Source organism: Eubalaena glacialis, chromosome X, assembly GCF_028564815.1.
Source record: "Eubalaena glacialis isolate mEubGla1 chromosome X, mEubGla1.1.hap2.+ XY, whole genome shotgun sequence".
Lineage (NCBI taxonomy): Eukaryota > Metazoa > Chordata > Mammalia > Artiodactyla > Balaenidae > Eubalaena > Eubalaena glacialis.
This window is the reverse complement of record NC_083736.1, coordinates 16,746,151-16,765,579: the sequence shown is the minus strand read 5'-3', so window position 1 is coordinate 16,765,579 and position 19,429 is coordinate 16,746,151.

Below are 19,429 nucleotides of genomic sequence, written 5' to 3'. Positions count from 1 at the left end.
GGCACTTGTTGAAGCGTAGCCATTGGCTCTCTCTTGCATTTATGGAATTGCTTTTTCCGACCCGAGGAAACTGGTGTTTGCTTGTCCACTTTATCTTTGTAGCCAATGAAGAGTTCAGCTTTAGACTAATGTAACTGTTTTCTCATCCTTAGCAGAAAATAAGGGGAGCATACTGTATTGCAAGATAGTTTGGGGATTAGGGGGTGGGGGGGGTGGTCCCTTCATGGCCCCTGAAGGTGTTTTATGTGTTTCTAAAAAGCTGCTTTGTCCATTTCCTGAGTTTTAGAGTGAAACTACTAAACGTGAGTAGATTTGTACAACCACAAAGAATGAGAGTTGATAACACTGAAGGAGTGATGCAAAAAAAAAAAATCATCACACGTTCTTGATCATCGAAAGTATTACAAATGAATGTCTCTGCCTCTCTCCCTTCCCCCGCCTTCCTCTTACCTACTTATTCAACCTTGTTGCTGGAGGCCGCTATTTCCTCCAGAGTATTTACAGAGCCGCGGACATCCTGGTCTTCCAGGTGCGGTTCCAGGGTGATGGCACAGTTAAGGGAAGGGAGTGTGTAAAGAAAGCCTCACACCCTTCACTCTCATATCTGGACATACTGCCTTTCCAGCAGCCTTACCCTCAGTGTGCTTGGGGCCAGGAGCGCCAAGTTTCCAAGGGCAACATAAAACATTCCTATACCCCTTGACTGTTCCAGGCATTTCTACGTTAAACTTGAAGCCTTTAGAGATTTCCCACCACCGAATATAAGAATGAGGATTGGATTCTTTGACATTTGGATTTCTCATTTACTCATCATGAAAATCCCTAATGGTATAGTTTTATATAATGTGTATACAGAGAAAGATTGTGAATAAATTAAATTGAGAGGTTGGAGTGCCCTCGTGGGGCACTGGCGACCTGAAAAAGAGAGCCATTGGCTTTCTTTGTATCAGGAGAGAGAGAAGCAATTCTAGAAGGAGAAGTTGGCGTGTGCAGCTTCATTACTGCCCTATGGGCTAACCAGCAAGAGGATTCTACAGTCATGGAACTGGATGAGCCACTGCCCGAACAGCCACCATCTTTACTCTTTACAAAACGGGCCTGTGAAGAATATTGAACAGCTTGGAAGTATCACTTTTGAAAAAATTCTTTTGCATTCAGCATGGACTCGACCAGCATCTGTGGAGATTATTTTTTTGCTTCATTTTCTAAAGTTGTATTTAGAAAAGTCTTAAGTATTGTGCTTTGTAAAGAAGATGATTAAAATGAAGTTTTGTGGAAATATTTTTGTTCAAAGTTGTCATGGTCCAAGAGGAATGATATCTTGGAATTAAAGTCATTTTCCTCCATTTTCCACAATTCGGTTACTCTCAGAGAAATGTCTTAATGTCTTCAGAAGACATGGAATATAGTGCCCCCCCCCTTCTCATCTTTCCCAAGTGAAGAGAAATAATCCAGTAAAATCTGTAGCTGTGAATTCCATTTTTAAGTTGTTCACTTTTACATTCATATTTAAGCAGAAAATTCTAGTTAGGTCTAAATTCTTTTTTAGTGTAAAGATCATTAAATTATTATTCAAATAATTGTGTAAAGCCATTTTTATTCATCCACAGCCCTCTAGACAGCACGCTCAAGCACATGATTTGTTTCTCCCATAAAGACAGCCTGTATCTATCATCACATGTGTGTCTTTGGTTACTAATAGCAGGCTTTTATTTCCTTTCGTAACCAGCTCCTTGATGGGAAAACCACAGGGTGTATAATTTATTGCTTACAGTTGCCATGGTCTGTATAAAAATAATCCCCAGGTCCCACAAAGGTCTTTGTATTGTAACCTGAGGTCATCATGGTCTCTTTTTTTGTATTAGATTAGGTTTTAGTCCTTTAGTTATTTTAGCACAAATTAATGTCAAGATGTTTTAGCACCAAGAGGGTTTGGTAAACAGCTTTTCTCTTTGGTTTTGTACAAATGCAAACTGTAACAAAGCAACGCGTGTGTGGGTGATAGGTGCTCAGCGTGGCTGATTGCAGTGTCCAACAGAGGGAAGGCTTGGCGCTTTTGACCCAAGCCAGGGGAAGAAGATGCCGTTCCCAAAACTGGCTCTAATGAGGAAACACAATGACCTAGGCAGAGAAAACTCTTTCCCGGCCAGAAATAAATGTTTGTCACTGGTGTAAGGACAGAGAGGGGTCATGTCTCTTAAGGCGATGAACCTTTGCTGTCATTCCTAGTTCTGTCCCTAGGGTTTCCGAACACGTGGAGCAGAAGGCAGCCCGTGAAGCCAAGGAGAATCCACGAAGCAGATGCAGATTCCTAAGAGGTAGTTTTATTTCATGCCTTTTTAAGTGACCCCAAATCGGAGTGGCTGTGAGGGCAGCCTCTTTCCATAAATGAAAGTGTGTGCTAATCGTATTTGTGAATCCAGGTTTCACAGTAAAATGGGCTATTCTTTTTTTCTTGTTGGAGCAATAGGTGATAAAAATATTTGAACCAAACAATAGAACAAGGTAACCTAGTAGGTTGTAGCTAGAATTTTCTAAGGAAAAAATAGAGGGGGAAAAAAACTGACTAAAAAAGGAGAGTTGAGTTCCTGGAGAACCAGCTTCATGGGGCAGTTCTCTTTAAATGGCAACACGTTTAATTAAATTATACAGATAAACAACGTCATTTAAGTTGTGAATGCTTCCCTTCTCTCTCACCGCTATAGAATATGACTAATTCTCCAAGAAACCAAGATTTGTTGGCAAACTTTGAGCGCTTTGATGAGAAAGTGCCGTGGAGATGCAAAACTTCATTATTAATTTGTTAATTTTTTTAAAAAGTTTTAAAGGGTTTTCAAACCAATTTTTAAAGCTAAAAAGAAAAACCACAAAGAAGTCAATAGCATTTCCAAGGTTATTCCCCAGGAGAAAAACAGAGATGTCTTAGGAGAAAGGGAGCAGATTCTCTTCAAGCTTCATGAGGGTTTCTTAGTTTGGGGCCTAATCTGAGAGGACCAGGAACTTGCCTGGGGCTGAAGCTCTGCTGTTGAATGCTGACAGGAGGTAGATGAACTGGGACCCTTGTATGAAACACCCACCTGCCCCCCTGCCTTGGCCCCAGGAGGCTCTCGTGAAACGTTCTTATTTGTTCTCAATCAGGGCAGTCTCCTTGGAGGAAGTGAATCTGGAATGAAGAGAGACAGAGAAGTCTCAGAGGGAACTTCAGGCCTGGAAGGATAAATGCCCCACTTTTAAAGGGACACATCTAGTGCTGAGAACCTGGCAGGGGGTGATGAGGAAGACAAAACGGGGAGGCCAAGTGGAGCATGAGAACCTTCAAGGTAATGGAGGACAACACATGCTAAGGAGGGGCCTGTTGACAAGGATCCTACCAACGAATCCTCTAAGGTTTAAAGGACCAGGGTGATGACTGTAGGTTCAAATGTAGACCCAGTCAGTCACCTTGAGTATTTTTAACTAACTTACTTTTTTTCTGATTATGAAGCTAATGTTATACCCAAAGTAGAAAATAAAAATGATAAAGAGAAAGGCAGATTAATATTTCCACATCTCCACCACAGGGACCTGGTAGGATTGTACCCTCTGGCCTTCTTGTGGTTGGGCGGGGGCAGTTCCTGGCCAATATGTCTGCATGGTCTGGGCAGTGAGATTATTAGAGAATAAAAAGAGATGTGAAATGCTTTGAATTTAAAAAAATAGAAAGGCAGGAATTGTCCGAATGTCATTCAGATACAGCCTTTAATAATTTTGGAGTCTCGTAATGGAGGTCATTCTGTGTCTATAGTTTTATAGTCTGGTTTTTATACTTAGTATTATCATTTCTTTGTCATTGCTTTTTTTTCAAAAACATGATTTGTAATGGCTGCATAATACTCTGTCTCTAGATATGCCAGAGAGCATTTAACCAGTCTTTTCTGGAACATGTATTGAGTGCTTACGATGTGCCGGACCCCGTGATGGGTGCTGAATGCAGCGTAGACCCTGTCCTCAGGGAGCTCAAATGGGAGAAAATAGACAGGTAAGCAGGCAAGTCTTCCACAGGAAGAGAGCATGACCACAGAGGAAAGTCCAGGGGCTTTGGAACTGCAGAGCATAAGTGCCCAAGGGAGCCTTGAGCGTGGGGAGGTCAGGGAAAGAAGGGCATTTTTGGTTAATTCCAATTTTTTTTATGTTATAAAGCTATGACGAGCATCTTTGGGCATAAATCTATGTTCACATTTCCAATTTATCCTTAAGACAATTCCTAGAAGTGGAGTGTGAGTTACCTGAGATTTTTAGCAAGAATAGTTTTTGCCTGATGGTAAACATAATTGAATTAACGTTAGTATACAAAAGTGACTAACCACCCATCCGCCACTAAAGTTGTAGTCGCCTAAACCTCCATGGGTATCAAGTCTGGGTCTCTTCCTTCTGGCTAGTCACTGCTCAAATGTCACCTCATCACAGAGGCCATCCCTAACCCACTAAATACAAGAGCAACTTTAGCCTCGATCTTCCCTCAGACTGTCCCATAGGAGAGTCTGTTTCATTCTGTTTCATTCACACACACACCCCACCTACTTACTTGTCTGTTTTCTGTCTCCTCTCCCTAGAATGAAGCCGCCATGAGATAGTGACTTTATTTTCTTCACTGCTATGTCCCCAGCACCTAAAACATTGCCAGGTGCATACTAAGCACTTGATACATGTTTGTTGACTGAATAGATGGATTGGTAATTGTGACTGATGCCAAATGGAATTTATTCTATAAATTTGAGCAGTGTAGTTTTACCTTTACTAAAACTCTAAGCGCAAAACTGTAGCATTCGGGGGGATTCATGACATAAGAAAACAGTTATGAAGAAAGCCTTGAGGCGCTTTACTTGTACCTGAGTCTCAGCCAACACCTGGACCCAAAGGAGTGTGCTTACATCACCATGGATCTTAGAACAAATTCACATGGTCTGTACACCACTAACTCTAAGCCTTTCATCGACTATTAGAAAACCGTGGCTACCTCTGTTTTAAGACATAAAGCATTATTTTTTACTTAGCTTCACTCTGGAGAAAGAATGAATTCAAGGGTGAGCGTATTCCTGATCCTTTACTCCTGACACTTCTCTGAAGTCAGCTGAGAACCTAATCGCTGCCCCTCAGAGCTGACAATTTGCCCTCAAAGTGATGAATAAGTAGGACATGTAGATGAGCCCTGAGCCTCTGAGACATGCCATAGGGTTCTTGGGGTGTGATCCCCAAAAGAGCAGTAGTAGCATCACCAACCAGGAAGTGGTAGAAATGGAAATCCTTGGGCCCTGACCTAGACCTTCTGATTTAGAAACTCTGGAGAAGGACCCAGCAATCTGTGTTTTAAGAAGTCCTCCTGATGATTCTTATGCATGCTCAAGTTTGAGGACCACTGTCATGGGGGGATCATCTCACTCTCAATGAATTGTGTGTAGAATAACCCATAGCAATCTTTTCCGGAAATCTCTAGTTAGGCTTTGGCTGCAGCAAAACAAGGTGCACTATCCAGAAACTATGCCATGGTCTGTTAGGTTAAACCATATGGAATTGACATTTGTAGGTCAAATATGGTTAAATAGGGCTTCCAGTTTCAGCTCAGAGACACAGAGAGCTGCAGGATGTCCTTCCCGTGCTTACAACAAGAAAAAATCTGGACAGACTGGAAAGTAAAAGAGAACTGAGTTTTCAGAGCAAACAGCCATTTCAAACTCTGGAGAGAGACAGGCACTTTTCTTGAGACACAGGACCTGAGCATTTGCTTACCAGGGACAGAAGCCATCAGATACTATAGAAATGGAAAAGAATATAAACCTAGAAGAATTAGCAAATTGCTTGAGGCTTAGTGTGGACTAGCTTGAGAGTATGATGCTCCTGGGGAGAGGGGTTAAACCTTTTTGCAGACGTTTCCTCTAAGAACCCCTCCTGGCTCTTACAGGGAGGATCAGGGAAAATCCAGAGAAAATTCATGGTGCAGGCTGGAAGTGCTGGCTCAGGAATCACTGAGAATTCCAGTCAGATCCTTATTCCTTAAGGAGAAAAAGGCTTTATTCTACAGGGGGCGGACATGGTCTACGGACACCGGTGAAATGCCGTTGCACCTGGAGGAATCAATTCCACTCAGCCTCAATTCCCATCTCACCTAAAAAGATTTAATCTTCAGGGAAAAGGGCCTCAAGGCTGTTGGTTGAGAATGCCGTTGGATACCCACTGCATCTGGGGAAAGAGAAGGAAAGCTTTATCCCTGGAGGAGGGACAGAAGCACTTTTGATGAAACTGAGGCTTAGCATATTAGAGACACCTCTCCACCATGCCCCACTAGCACACTAACAAATCTCCAGGAATAACAACAGTGGATTACAGCAGGGAGAGCTGCAAGAGATAGACTGTCTTGGGAACAGCACAAAGGGAAGCCCCAAAACCAAGAGGGGGGACCAGAAAAGATCACTAGAGGAATTCTGTGTCTCTGATGTCCACAGAGACAACAAACCTCAACACTACCACAGTATCTACTGCCTTATACAAAATGTCTGGCTTTCAACAAAAAATTACAAGGCATGCCAAAAGGCAAGAAAATTCAGTCTGAAGAGACAAAGCAATCATCGGAACCAGACACAGATATGACACAGCTATTGGAAGTATCAGAGAATGAATTTAGAATAATTATGATCACTATGTTAAAGGCTCTAATGAAAAAAGTAGACAACATGCAAGATCAGATAGGTAACTTCAGCAGAGACAGAAACTATAAGAAAGATTCAAATGGCTGGAAGTCAGAAACACAATAACAGAAATGAAGAATGTCTTTGGTTAATCAGCAGACTTAAATATTTATATTTACTTAAATAAATAGCAGGGCTGACAGAGATAAAAAGAGAAGGCACAAATCACAAAATCAAGAATGCAACAGGGAACATCATTACAGATCCTGTAGCCATTCAAAGGATAATAGGGGAATACTATGAACAAGTTTATGATCATAAATTCAACATATTAGAAGAAATGGACCAATTTCTCAAAAACCACAGACTATCAAAACTCAACCAAAATAAAATAGACAATCGTAACAATCCTATAACCATTGGAAAAAATGAACTTGTAATTCTGAAGCTCTGAAAAAGAAATCTCCAGTTCAAAATGGTTTCACTGGAGAATTCTATCAAATATTTAAAGAAGATTTATTTCTCTGTGGATCTTTTTTTTTTTAACATCTTTATTGGAGTATAATTGCTTTACCATGGTGTGTTGGTTTCTGCTTTATAACAAAGTGAATCAGCTATACATACACATATATCCCCATATCTCCTCCCTCTTGTGTCTCCCTCCCAGCCTCCCTATCCCACCCCTCTAGGTGGTCACAAAGCACCGAGCTGATCTCCCTGTGCTATGCGGCTGCTTCCCACTAGCTATCTATTTTACATCTGGTAGTGTATATATGTCCATGCCACTCTATCACTTTGCCCCAGCTTACCCTTCCCCCTCCCCATGTCCTCACATCCATTCTCTAGTAGGTCTGTGTCTTTATTCCCGTCTTACCCCTAAGTTCTTCATGACCTTTTTTTTTTTTTTTCAGATTCCATATATATGTGTTAGCATACTGTATTTGTTTTTCTCTTTCTGACTTACTTCACTCTGTATGACAGACTCTAGGTCCATCCACTTCACTACAAATAACTCAATTTCGTTTCTTTTTATGGCTGAGTAATATTCCATTGTATATATGTGCCACATCTTCTTTATCCATTCATCTGTTGATGGACACTTAGGCTGCTTCCATGTCCTGGCTATTGTAAATAGTGCTGCAGTGAACATTGTGGTACTTGACTCTTTTTGAATTATGGCTTTCTCAGGGTATATGCCCAGTAGTGGGATTGCTGGGTCGTATGGTAGTTCTATCTTTAGTTTTTTAGGGAACCTCCATACTGGTCTCCATAATGGCTGTATCAATTTACATTCCCACCAACAGTGCAACAGGGTTCCCTTTTCTCCACACCCTCTCCAGCATTTGTTGTTTGTAGATGTTCTGATGATGCCCATTCTGACTGGTGTGAGGTGATACCTCATTGTAGTTTTGATTTGCATTTCTCTAATAAATAGTGATGTTGAGCAGCTTTTCATGTGCTTCTTGTCCATCTGTATGTCTTTTTTGGAGAAATGTCTATTTAGGTCTTCTGCCCATTTTTGGATTGGGTTGTTTGTTTTTTTGATATTGCGCTGCATGAGCTGATTGTATATTTTGCAGGTTAATCCTTTGTCAGTTGATTCGATTGCAACTATTTTCTCCCATTCTGAGGGTTGTCTTTTTGTCTTGTTTATGGTTTCCTTTGCTGTGCAAAAGCTTTTAATTTTCATTAGGTCCCATTTGTTTATTTTTGTTTTTATTTCCATTTCTCTAGGAGGTGGGTCAAAAAGGATCTTGCTGTGATTTATGTCATAGAGTGTTCTGCCTATGTTTTCCTCTAAGAGTTTTATAGTGTCTGGCCTTACATTTAGGTCTTTAATCCATTCTGAGTTTATTTTTGTGGATGGTGTTAGGAAGTGTTCTAATTTCATTCTTTTACATGTAGCTGTCCAGTTTTCCCAGCACCACTTATTGAAGAGGCTGTCCTTTCTCCATTGTATATTCTTGCCTCCTTTATCAAAGATAAGGTGACCATATGTGCGTGGGTTTATCTCTGGGCTTTCTATCCCGTTCCGTTGATCTATATTTCTGTCTTTGTGCCAGTACCATACTGTCTTGATTACCGTAGTTTTGTAGTATAGCCTGAAGTCAGGGAGCCTGATTCCTCCAGCTCCGATATTCTTTCTCAAGATTGCTTTGGCTATTCGGGGTCTTTTGTGTTTCCATAAATTGTGATATTTTTTGTTCTAGTTCTGTGAAAAATGCAATTGGTAGTTTGATAGGGATTGCATTGAATCTGTAGATTGCTTTGGGTAGTAGAGTCATTTTCACAATGTTGATTCTTCCAATCCAAGAACATGGTATATCTCTCCATCTGTTTGTATCACCTTTAATTTCTTTCATCAGTGTCTTATAGTTTTCTGCATACAGGTCTTTTGTCTCCTTAGGTAGGTTTATTCCTAGATATTTTATTCTTTTTGTTGCAGTGGTAAATGGGAGTGTTTCCTTAATTTCTCTTTCAGATTTTTCATCATTAGTGTATAGGAATGCGAGATTTCTGTGCATTAATCTTGTATCCTGCTACTTTACCAAATTCATTGATTAGCTCTAGTAGTTTTCTGGTAGCATCTTTAGGATTCTCTATGTATAGTATCATATCATCGGCAAACAGTGACAGTTTTACTTCTTTTCCGATTTGGATTCCTTTTATTTCTTTTTCTTCTCTGATTGCTGTGGCTAAGACTTCCAAAACTATGTTGAATAATAGTGGTGAGAGTGGGCAACCTTGTCTTGTTCCTGATCTTAGTGGAAATGGTTTCAGTTTTTCACCATTGAGAACGATGTTGGCCGTGGATTTGTCATATATGGCCTTTATTATGTTGAGGTAAGTTCCCTCTATGCCTGCTTTCTGGAGGGTGTGTTTCATAAATGGGTGTTGAATTTTGTCGAAAGCTTTTTCTGCATTTATTCAGATGATCATATGGTTTTTCTCCCTCAATTTGTTAATATGGTGTATCACATTGATTGATTTGCGTATACTGAAGAATCCTTGCATTCCTGGGATAAACCCCACTTGATCATGGTGTATAATCCTTTTAATGTGCTGTTGGATTCTGTTTGCTAATATTTTGTTGAGGATTTTTGCATCTATGTTCATCAGTGATATTGGCCTGTAGTTTTCTTTCTTTGTGACATCTTTGTCTGGTTTTGGTATCATGGTGATGGTGGCCTCGTAGAATGAGTTTGGGAGTGTTCCTCTCTCTGCTATATTTTGAAAGAGTTTGAGAAGGATAGGTGTTAGCTCTTCTCTAAATGGTTCATAGAATTCGCCTGTGAAGCCTTCGGGTCCTGGGCTCTTGTTTGTTGGAAGATTTTTTTTTTTTTTTTAATGGAGCATTTAGGGGAAGAACGTATGTTGTTACTATTCTTGCAAATTTTCGGAGGTTTCAAAGTAGGTTTTTCTGTTTTTGTTTTTTTAACTTTTGGGTTTTATTTATTTATTTATTTATGGCTGTGTTGGGTCTTTGTTTCTGTGTGAGGGCTTTCTCTAGTTGTGGCAAGTGGGGGCCACTCTTCATCGTGGTGCGCGAGCCTCTCATTATCGCGGCCTCTCTTGTTGCGGGGCACAGGCTCCAGACGCACAGGCTCAGTAATTGTGGCTCACGGGCCCAGTTGCTCCGCGGCATGTGGGATCTTCCCAGACCAGGGCTCGAACCCGTGTCCCCTGCATTGGCAGGCAGATTCTCAACCACTGCGCCACCAGGGAAGCCCTGTTGGAAGATTTTTAATCACAGTTTCAATTTCAGTGCTTGTGATTGGTCTGTTTATATTTTCTATTTCTTCCTGGTTCAGTCTCGGAAGGTTGTGCTTTTCTAAGAATTTGTCCATTTCTTCCAGGTTGTCCATTTTATTGGCATATAGTTGCTTGTAGTAATCTCTCATGATCCTTTGTATTTCTGCAGTGCCAGTTGTTACTTCTCCTTTTTCATTTCTAATTCTGTTGATTTGAGTCTTCACCCTTTTTTTCTTCATGAGGCTGGCTAATGGTTTATCAACTTTATCTTCTCAAGGAACCAGCTTTTAATTTTATTGATCTTTGCTATCGTTTCCTTCATTTCTTTTTCATTTATTTCTGATCTGATTTTTATGATTTCTTTCCTTCTGCTAACTTTTGGGTTATTTTGTTCTTCTTTCTCTATTTGCTTTAGGTGTAAGGTTAGGTTGTTTATTTGAGATGTTTCTTGTATCTTGAGGTAGGATTGTATTGCTATAAACTTCCCTCTTAGAACTGCTTTTGCTGCCTCCCATAGGTTTTGGGTCGTCGTGTTTTCATTGCCATTTGTTTCTAGGCATTTTTTGATTTCCTCTTTGACTCCTTCAGTGACCTCTTGGTTATCTAGTAGCGTATTGTTTAGCCTCCATGTGTTTGTATCTTTTACAGTTTTTTTCCCCATAATTGATATCTAGTCTCATAGCACTGTGGTCGGAAAAGATACTCATACGATTTCAATTTTCTTAAATTTACCAAGGCTTGATTTGTGACCCAAGATATGGTCTATCCTGGAGAATGTTCCATGAGCACTTAAGAAGAAAGTGTATTCTGTTGTTTTTGGATGGAATGTCCTATAAATATCAGTTAAGTCCATCTTGTTTAATGTGTGATTTAAAGCTTGTGTTTCCTTATTTATTTTCATTTTGGGTGATCTGTCCATTGGTGAAAGTGGGGTATTAAAGTCCCCTACTATTATTGTGTTACTGTTGATTTCCCCTTTTATGGCTGTTAGCATTTGCCTTATGTATTGAGGTGCTCCTATGTTGGGTGCATCAATATTTACAGTTGTTATATCTTCTTCTTGGATTGATCCCTTGGTCATTATGTAGTGTCCTTCTTTGTCTCTTGTAATAGTCTTTATTTTAAAGTCTGTTTTGTCTGTTATGAGAATTGCTGCTCCAGCTTTCTTTTGATTTCCATTTGAATGGAATATCTTTTTCCATTCCCTCACTTTCCGCCTGTATGTGTCCCTAGATCTGAAGTGAGTCTCTTGTAGACAGCATATATATGGGTCTTGTTTTTGTATCCATTCAGCCAGTCTATGTCTTTTGGTTAGAGCATTTAATCCATCTACATTTAAGGTAATTGTCGATATGTATGTTCCTATGACCATTTTCTTAATTGTTCTGGGTTTGTTTTTGTGGGTCTTTTCCTTCTCTTGTGTTTCCTGCATAGAGAAGTTCCTTTTGCATTTGTTGTAAAGCTGGTTTGGTGGTGCTGAATTCTCTTAACTTTCCTTGTCTGTAAAGGTTTTAATTTCTCCATCAAATCTGAATGACATCCTTGCTGGGTAGAGTAATCTTGGTTGTAGGTTTTTCCCTTTCATCACTTTAAATGTCCTGTCACTCCCTTCTGGCTTGCACAGTTTCCACTGAAAGATCAGCTTTTAACCTTATGGAGATTCCCTTGTATGTTATTTGTTGCTTTTCCCTTGCTGCTTTTAATATTTTTTCTTTGTATTTAATTAGATAGTTTGATTAATATGTGTTTTGGCACGTTTCTCCTTGGATTTATCCTGTATGGGACTCTCTGTGCTTCCTGGACTTGATTAACTATTTCCTTTCCCATGTTAGGGAAATTTTCAAGTATAATCTCTTCAAATATTTTCTCAGTCCCTTTCTTTTTCTCTTCTTCTTCTGGGACCCCTATAATTCGAATGTTGGTGCGTTTAATGTTGTCCCAGAGGTCTCTGAGACTGTCCTCAATTCTTTTCATTCTTTTTTCTTTATTCTGCTCTGCAGTAGTTATTTCCACTATTTTATGTTCCAGGTCACTTATCCGTTCTTCTGCCTCAGTTGTTCTGCTATTGATTCCTCCTAGAGAATTTTTAATTTCATTTATTGTGTTGTTCATCATTGTTTGCTTAGTCTTTAGTTCTTCTAGGTCCTTGTTAGACATTTCTTGTATTTTCTCCATTCTATTTCCAAGATTTTCGATCATCTTTACTATCATTGCTCTGAATTTTTTCTCAGGTAGACTGCCTGTTTCCTCTTCATTTGTTTGGCCTGGTGGGTTTTTACCTTGCTCCTTCATCTGCTGTGTATTTCTCTGTCTTCTTATTTTGTTTAACTTACTGTGTTTGAAGTCTCCTTTTCACAGGCTGCAAGTTCATAGTTCCCGTTGTTTTTGGTGTCTGCCCCCAGTGGGTGAGGTTGGTTCAGTGGCTTGTGTAGGTTTCCTGGTGGAGGGGACTGGTGACTGTGTTCTGATTGGGGGGGCTGGATCTTGTCTTTCTGGTGGGCAGGGCCATGTCCGGTGGTGTGTTTTGGGGTGTCTGTGAACTTTGTATGATTGTAGGCAGCCTCTCTGCTAATGGGTGGTGTTGTGTTCCTGTCTTGCTAGTTGTTTGGCATGGGGCGTCCAGCACTGGAGCTTTCTGGCCGTTGAGTGGAGCTGGGTCTTAGCGTTGAGACGGACATCTCTGGGAGAGCTCTTGCCGATTGATATTACGTGGGCCCGGGAGGTCTCTGGTGGTCCAATGTCCTGAACTCAGCTCTCCCACCTCAGAGGCTCAGGCCTGACAGCAGGCCGGAGCGCCAAGACCCTGTCAGCCACACGGCTGATTATGGAAACTGAGAAGTCCAACAATCTGTGGTATGGGAGCTGGAGACTCGGGAAGCCAGTGGTGTAGTTCCAGTCTGAGTCCAGAGGCCTCAGGAGTGCCAATGGTATAAGTCCCAGTCTCTAATATTTTCTACTGATTCAAGTGGGAATGCCAAGGTATTCTTGCTTCCAGTCTGATTCAACCTGCAGATACGGATCAAGTTTGGGGCAACCTACTTAACAGGGCTATGATGAATCATTCTTGATACATGCCGAGTTGGATTTTGTACATAAGTAATTTGAAGCCAAGTCATATAGAGAGTGCTTGAGGGCTCTAGGGAGTCTGGTTTGGAGAGGCGTAAACACAGGAAGGACGAGCACCTTTTAGAAGAACGCAGGGTGAGGGAGTCAAAATGGATTTTAAATGTAAAATGTAAAACTATGTAACTTTTAGAAAAAAAGAGGAGAAAATCTTTGAGCCCTAGGCCTAGGGAAAGAGTTTTTTAACTTGAAATCAAAAGCACCATCCATAAATGGAAAAACTGATAAATTGGGCCTCATCAAGATTAAAAGCCTTTATCTACGAAACAGAAACAAACTCACAGACATAGAGAACAGGCTTGTGGTTGCCAAGGAGGAGGTGGGGAGAGAGAGGATTGGATTGGGAGTTTGGGACTAGCAGATACAAACTATTATATATAGTATGGATAAACAACAAGGTCCTATTGTATAGCACACGGAATTATTCTCAATATCCTGTAATAAACCATAATGGAAAAGAATTTTTTTAGAAGATTAAAAGCTTTTGGTCTATCTGTTAAAGAGGATAAAAAGACAAGCTACAGACTGGGAGAGAAATATTTGCAACCCCCATATCTGACAAAGAATTGCTATCTAGAATATATAGAGAACACTCAAAACTCAACAGTAAAAAACCAAATATTCCAGTTAGAAAATGGGCACAAGATATGAACAAACATTCACCAAAGAAGATAAACAAATGGCAGAAAAGCACATGAAAAGATGTTAAACATCATTATCCATTGGAAAAATGCAAATTAAAACCACAGTGAGATATTACTACGCACTTATCAAAATGGCTAAAATTTTTTAAAGTGACAACACCAAATACTAGTAAGGAGGTGGAGAAACTGGATCACTTGTACATTGCTGGTGGGAATGTAAAATGGTGTAGCCACTCTGGAAAACAATTTGGCAGTTTCTTAAAAAATTAAACAGGCAACTACCATATGACCTAGAATTTGCACTCCTGGGCATTTATCCCAGAGAAATGAAAACTTACGTTCACACAGAAACCTGTACATGAATGTTCATCGCAGCTTTATTCATAATAACCCAGGACTGGAAACAACCCAGGTGTCCTTCAATGGGTGCATGATTAAAGAAACTGTCGTGCATCTATACCATGCAGTAGTGCTCAGCAATAATTGGAAAGGATTACTGATGCAACAGCTTGGATGAATCCCAGGGGAATTGTGCTGGGTGAAAAAAGACAATCCTTAAAGGTTACATATTCTATGGTTCCATTTATATAACATTCTTGAAATGACAAAATTATAGAAATGGAGATCAGATTAGTGGTTGCCAGCAGTTAGGGATGAGGGGTGAGAAGGGAGATGGGTGTGGCAGTCAGAGGGCAGCAGGAGGGATCCTTGTGGCGATGAAACTGTTCTGTATGTTGACTGTCTTAATGTCAATGTCCTGATATCTTGATATCAGTATCCTTGATAGCGTACTACAGTTTGGCAAGATGTTACCATTGGGGCAAATTGGTTAAAGGGTACACCAGATCTCTGTATGATTTCTACAATCATCTCAAAATAAAGTTTAATTTTAAAAAAGTCTTTTGTACACACAGAACAGCAATAGAGACAAATGGGGACTCTTTCTGAGGAGAATCATCAAGGTGGTGAGTAGCCTGGATATTATGTCATGCAGAAATGATCGAAGGGTGTGGGAGGTGGGAGAAACCTGAGGGCAGTATTTGGAAAGCTGCCATGTGGAAGAATTAAATTAGAGTAAATGGGTGGGAGTTATAAGAGAAGATTTCATTTAAATATATGGAAGAACTTTCTAGAAACTAGTTGTGTTTAAGAAATGAGATGATGGGATTCTAAATATCTAGAGATTCTGGCCTTGCTGTTGCTTGAGCATGCTAGGATGCCTTAGGGCCTTTGCACTGGCCCTTGCCTCTGCCTGCAATGCTCTTCCTGTACATATCTGCATGGCTAACACCCTTATCTCTTTCAAGTTCTTCTTCAATGTCCATTTTAAGTCAAGTGGGGGCTTTGGTTCATGTTATCGTCATCTTCACTCCAGGCCCTAGGCTGATGAAGCAGGTATCATCTGGAATGTTACTGGCAGCAGAAAGTTGAAGGCAGAGAGAAAAGAGCGCTCTGGAAGGTCTTGAACCAGAAACAAAATACTCATTTTCACAGTGAGGCTGGGCATTCCCAGAAAAGAGAGTTGGAAATTAGAAGAGTGTTTTGGAGAGAGATTGGTGTGCTGGTGAGTTCCTCTCTGCCAATGGGGGTGTTGGAGGGTTGCCTACTACTCACCATGAGCCTAGGGAAAGGACTTAAAGATGGCTTGCTTTTCTCTTTCTGACTTACTTCACTCTGTATGACAGACTCTAACTCCATCCACCTCACTACAAGTAACTCCATTTCGTTTCTTTTTATGGCTGAGTAATACAGGGTGGGAGGGAGGGAGATGCAAGAGGGAAGAGATATGGGAACATATGTATATGTATAACTGATTCACTTTGTTATAAAGCAGAAACTAACACACCATTGTAAAGCAATTATACTCCAATAAAGATGTTAAAAAAAAAAAAAAAGATGGCTTGCTACGTATGTTCCCAAGAAGTTTTCAGGACATGGAAGACAAGTGTGGGGTGAAGGGTATGCATTTCCCCTGGACCGGGTATGGTCCCAGCATGAGAAACCCATTAGTGGGGTTGCCTTAGCTCCTCTCCCTACACACCCCCATCTTGGAGAGGTGGCCAGCATGGTGGAAGAGGGGAGAAGCCAACACTGCTCCTCCTTTTCCTGCTGCAAGTGGGCAGCCTGGAGCAGGCCTAGAGTGGAGAAGGTAGAAATGCTTTTCTTTTTAATGTTGAAACTTTTAAGTCTTCTCATCTTAAAAGAATTTTAGACTTTTCCAGAAGTTGCAAAAATCATACAAGGAGCACAAACAGGACAGAGATCTCAGAGAAAGGGGAAACAAATAGAGCCCTGCAATTTCCCAGCTTACGGGCCTGAGAGAGTTTCCAGGCCATAGAACAGAGAAAGGGAAGCCGAGGGGAGCCCAGTTGTCATTCTAAGTTGAGCTTATGGAGCTGGAATGCCAACGAGGCCACGGTTTGAGTACTGGGGAGGAGAAGGCTGCACAGAGTTCCAGAGGTGTGTAGATCGGGAATCTTCAGTAGAGTACGGACCAGCACCTGTGTGTAAAGAAAATACTCAAGGCTGGGGAAAGAACTACCTGAATGGATTAGAGGGAACAATCCTTGGAGGTCCCACAGGGCCCAGATAGTTTCTGTTTCCACTGGCCAGAATAGAAAAACTTCACAAATCCCAAGACATTGGGTAGAATATTCAGAAAGGCATTGCCTCAGTAGTAGGGATTATTACCCCTAGCCTAAAGGCTGCTCTGATCCCATTTAAAACAAAGTTTAAAAGGAAGCCTCAGAAGGATCAAACTATTTCCAAGTAACTTAACTGTGTCCCAGAACAAAGCTCAAGAATATTTATAGGAATACAAAAATACACAGTACTCATTAAGGTAAAATTCACAATGTGTGGCATCTAATAAAAAATTACCAGGCATGCAAAGAAGCAGGAAAAAAATGACCCACAATGAGAAGAAAAATCAACCCATAGGAAAAGATCCAGTAATAAAACAGATAATAGTATTCATAAACAAGGATATTAAAACAGTTATTATAACTATATTCTATACCTTCAAGAAGGTAGAGGGCACATGTAGGACCAGAATGGGCAGTTGATTTAGGGGTGACATAACTGTGAGTTCAGAGATTGCATGCTCATACCTAATGACTTGGTCTTTCCATTCCTATCTATCTGTGAGTGATAGTCTTGTTTGTTCCATCATATATTCCATCTGCAACATGTCGTAGAGGGAAATAACTTATTATTTTTACTAAATCTTATGAAGTCCACCTTTTTCTCACAATCTACTTGCTCACTCATGGTGTATAATTAAAACATGCTATGGGGACTTCCCTGGTGGCGCAGTGGTTAAGAATCCGCCTGTCAATGCAGGGGACACCGGTTCGAGCCCTGGTCGGGGAAGATCCACATGCCATGGAGCAACTAAGCCCGTGCACCACAACTACTGAGCCTGCGATCTAGAGCCCACGAGCCACAACTACTGAGCCTACGTGCCACAACTACTGAAGCCCACGCACCTAGAGCCTGTGCTCCGCAACAAGAGAAGCCATCGCATTGAGAAGCCCACGCACCACAACACAGAGTAGCCCCCGCTCAACGCAACTAGAGAAAGCCCGTGTGTGGCAACGAAGACCCAATGCAGCCAAAAATAAATAAATTTTTTTAAAAAACATGCTATGAGTTTCACCTATATTTCATAAACTAGTATGTTACGTATAATCTATGCTTAATGCTTCTTATGAGTTTCATCCACCCTGTTTTTCTTGTACTTTATGGCAGATTACAATAATCTATGTCCATACAATATTTATAGCATCTATACACAGGTATATCTGTCTATAGACATATCTGTCTATCTACTTATAACATAATGGCAGGGACTTTGGCTGTCTAGTTCACTATGATAACCTCTGCACCAAGGACAGTGCCTGACACACAATAGATGCTCAAGAAATCCTTGTTGAATTACTACATATGTTAGAGTTTTTCCAAATACATATACTATTGTGCAACCTGGTTGTTTCCCTTTTGTCACTATTTGCTTGGCCCTTGGGTACACTGTATTTTCTTAGGAAAAAAGTAATGAAATTGCCACTCAAATGGTAACTAAAATATTTACAGTGTTTACAGTGTGAGTCAAAGATTTAACTAGTGGGACCACAACTGGTATGAATTACCAACCTAAAATAAAATGGAGGAAATGGGAAGAACACCTAGATTTAATCTTACTCTTTAGCTACAGTGCCTCCACTCTATTCTTCAATTCCCTGTGCCAGTCCAAATGACATCTCTGCACTGGGGCAGTGTTTTCCAGGATGTGCACTTAGTAAGGGGCAAGGCAGAGGTAAGAACAGACAATTGTTCAACTAAACGGAAAAGACTAATCCAGCATTCTGCAATTTTCTCATCAGTGGGGCTGGGGCAGGGGAGGTAGGAAGGACATTGGGAGAAGGGACTGGGGCATGTTTCAGGTGTGTGAATTACTAGAAACAATGAGAAGGTGGGCTGTGCATGCCAACTGCGAGGAAGGCGCCTGCTAGCCAGGTTCTTTACTCAGCAGGGGTTGTGTTTAAAGAAAGATATTATTCAAGCCAGAATTCACAACTCCTATGAGTCTCACTTAGTCAGCAGGGCCCAGTGAGAGCTGGAAGAAACAGGAAGATTGAAGTGCGGGCAACAGCAAGACATTGGCAAGCAATTGTGAACTGGGCATCTCTGCCCTTCTGAAGGCTGTGCCAGTCATTGAAATAATCTCAGATGAACAGGCACATTAGGAAAATTACTATTATTATGCATTACAAGGTTACAAAGAAAATGTGTCCTTTTATAGCATCGTACTTTTAAAAAATCTTAGAAGTATTGGAAGTTTTCTCTAGCTTTCCTCTTCCTAATTCTGGCCTGTGTGTTTTTACAGATTTCCTCAGAGCCCATTTTCCATTCATGGACTACAAAAGAGGTTGCACATTGATATCACTTGTGAAATTGCTAATTTCTACCAGGACAGGAATTAGGATTTCTCCAAAGATTTATGCTGGCGGTTTCTGCTTTCTTTTGGGGGTGAGGTAGAGGGATGGACTATATTATTGCTGAAACATGAAGAGAAGGCAAAGTGTTGTTTTATAAGGTAAGTCCTATCCTGCTTGTGTCAAAATGGCTTGTGATATGCTGCAAAGGACACCATCAAGAAAGTAAAAAGACAGCCCACAGAAGAGGAGAAAGTATTTGCAAATCACATATCTGATAAGGGCCTTGTATCTATAATATATAAAGAGCTTT